A 2550-nucleotide genomic window follows, 5' to 3' on the forward strand; every position below is an offset into this window, starting at 1 on the left:
CTCTAGCTAGAGGGCTAAATTATTTCTTTTTTTGTGCTGCATTCTTATAGCTCGCTTGAAACAAGCTTCAAAAAAGTTTGGAGGGGATGAGAAGCAGCGAAAGATTCGTTTGGTACTCATTTCTTGAACTATACTCCCACATTTAGCTTTCTTTTTCTTCTATTGTCTCAGATGTAGCCTGACAGGTAAGTTTTTATTTTTATTGTTTTTGGTTTTTGTATGAACAATTTAGATTGTTGATGAGAACAGTGGGGGTTTTCCAAATGCAAAGAATAATGGAATGACCAATACATGTTGTGAAAGCAAGCGCGAAATGAAAGCTCCAAGTTTGGTTGCTAGGCTCATGGGCTTGGAATCGATGCCAGCAGGATCAGGCTTTCTGAAACTTGGAGCAATGTGGCAGACAAACTTGGTGCTCGACCTGGCAGATCTGATAAAGAAGATATGGATTTTGAGATGGCCTAAATAAAGAGTTTAGAACCGGGTTTGCAAAGGTTTAGAGCTAAATGTGCTCTCACTTATCCTACTAGATATTTTTCTCCTTTGGAAGATGAAACAGATTTAGCACCTTATCATTTGGAAAGCCCTAATCCATGTGTGGATTCAAAGATTTTGAAAGGAACATCTGTGCCTTCATGTAAAAATTGTGGTTATTTTCTTCATAGTAAGAACGGTACACCAAATGTGGAAGAATACTCATCGTCTGTCTCGTCACCTGTCTCTAGTGACTTTGGACCTCCTTGTGAAGGTCCAGGAAGAAATATGCCAAGGTTGCCCATTTTCAGCAGTAGGGATCAACTAGAGAGAGTTTCTGAGGGTTCGTCCTCAGACGCCACTGCTGAAATTGATGATGTATCATACTGTGCAAAACCCATATTAGGTGAAAGATCTACTAGCAGAACTCGAATGGAGATACATGGCACCCGCCAAGGGAACGATGTGAAGAATGATGCATCATCTGTCACTCATGTGGTTAATCAGAAGCAAAATCAAACAGCTCAGAATAGAGAGAGGGATCTTATGAAGTCTAAGCAAAGTAGTTTGTAGAGCAACATAGTTTTAGCAGCTGCAGAATCTATGAATAATACCCAAAATTTTGTTGCACAGAATAAAAGGCCTAGAAGGAAAGAAGATTTGTGTGATGATGGTGATGTATCTTCTAGAAATATTTGCATGAATTTCCAGGTAAGTTGCTAAAATATTATCTATCTGAAGTTGCAACGAATGAAATACTGAATGACCTCTTGTGAAATATATTCCCTTTTAAAGCTGAAGCAACTTAATTACGTATGACTTCTTAAGAGGGTAAATAACTTTGGACTTCTGGATAGTCATAAAATTCATTTGATGAAATTGGTTCTCTTCCTGCCTTTGTGCATCATATTATACTAAACTAATACTAGGTGCATGTGCAGTCAAGATAACTTATATAGCACACTATGTTACAGAAGAACACTTCTATTAGGTTTATAATATGTAATCAAAGCACAGAGAAAAAGCCAATGGTTGATAAAATTTAGAACGACTAAATCAAGCAAAGCCTAGTGCATCAAAAGTTACAGATTACACAAATTTAGCATCAGCTCTATCAGGGAATCCACATCATTTACTGTGACCAGTTTTTTATAAGTATATTTATTCTTAAGGTCATGCATCATCTAGCTCAAAGCTCGAATATTAACTGTTTTTGGCATAAATATGAAACATAGGCAACCATTGGAACTGTACTAGTAGTAGTCGGGAAATAGCATTTCAGGATGCTAACGGTTCTTACTGCCTTCCTTAATGCATAAAACTCAGTATATCTGTGTTTCCTTTAAGTCTATATACCCAGGTTAGGCACCTGATTCATGATGCTAAAAATTTTAGCAGCTGCCTCACAAAATTTTGACACCCAAGATCAAATGAAACCTTTTTCTGTTGTCATCACGTAGACTAGGCTTTTGAGAAGTCCTTTTCTTCTTTCCTCACTCACCCAAAGAGTGTTAGTTAAAGGTTTAGTTATTGTACTATTATTCAGCATTTCCCCCTTCCCTTGCTTTTCAAGTGCATAAAAATTTCTTAGTGTCTTTCTTCAGTTATAAACCTATTGTTATTTGTCTGAATCTTATTATTGCTTTTGAATTCGTGCTCAAGCCATACCAGATTCAGCAGCAACAGATTTAGTTGGGAATTCACTTGATCACCATAGTTCAGGATGTGTTCTTGAAGCTGCCTTTTCAACTGATAGCTACCTCTCCAGCAGTCCTAATAGTAGCTCAAGTATGGTCCCCGATTCGACATTTTACTATTTGCATAGTTCCTTTCTTTCCGTCAAATACATAAATTAAAAAATAAGACAACTCTGAACTTGGATTTCATGCATCCATGCTTCTAATAAATATGATGCTTGTTTACTTCCAGAAGACAAAGTTCTTGCTGAATCAATGGACTCTATTGATGATAAACGACTCTTTCCAGAACCTGATAGAGATATTTCGGATTGTGAGACCTCATTATCCACCAGGAGGAGTTGCAGAGAACTGATCACAGACCATTTTAATAATGTTT

At 37.1% G+C, this 2550-nt stretch overlaps 1 long non-coding RNA gene across 2 annotated transcripts; it reads left to right on the plus strand.

Annotated features, from left to right (window-relative positions):
- The first annotated feature begins 8 nt into the window (after positions 1-8).
- On the plus strand, positions 9-2517 carry LOC124892954. Of its 2 annotated transcripts, none has more exons than XR_007050479.1 (4): positions 9-112; positions 233-1185; positions 2137-2262; positions 2404-2517. It is a non-coding gene; the product is annotated as an uncharacterized LOC124892954 (long non-coding RNA). The 2 variants fall into 2 exon arrangements; XR_007050480.1 differs by having other exon boundaries at positions 2146-2262.
- Positions 2518-2550: the final 33 nt, after the last annotated feature.

Source organism: Capsicum annuum, unplaced genomic scaffold (genome assembly GCF_002878395.1).
Source record: "Capsicum annuum cultivar UCD-10X-F1 unplaced genomic scaffold, UCD10Xv1.1 ctg52431, whole genome shotgun sequence".
Classification (NCBI taxonomy): Eukaryota; Viridiplantae; Streptophyta; class Magnoliopsida; order Solanales; family Solanaceae; genus Capsicum; species Capsicum annuum.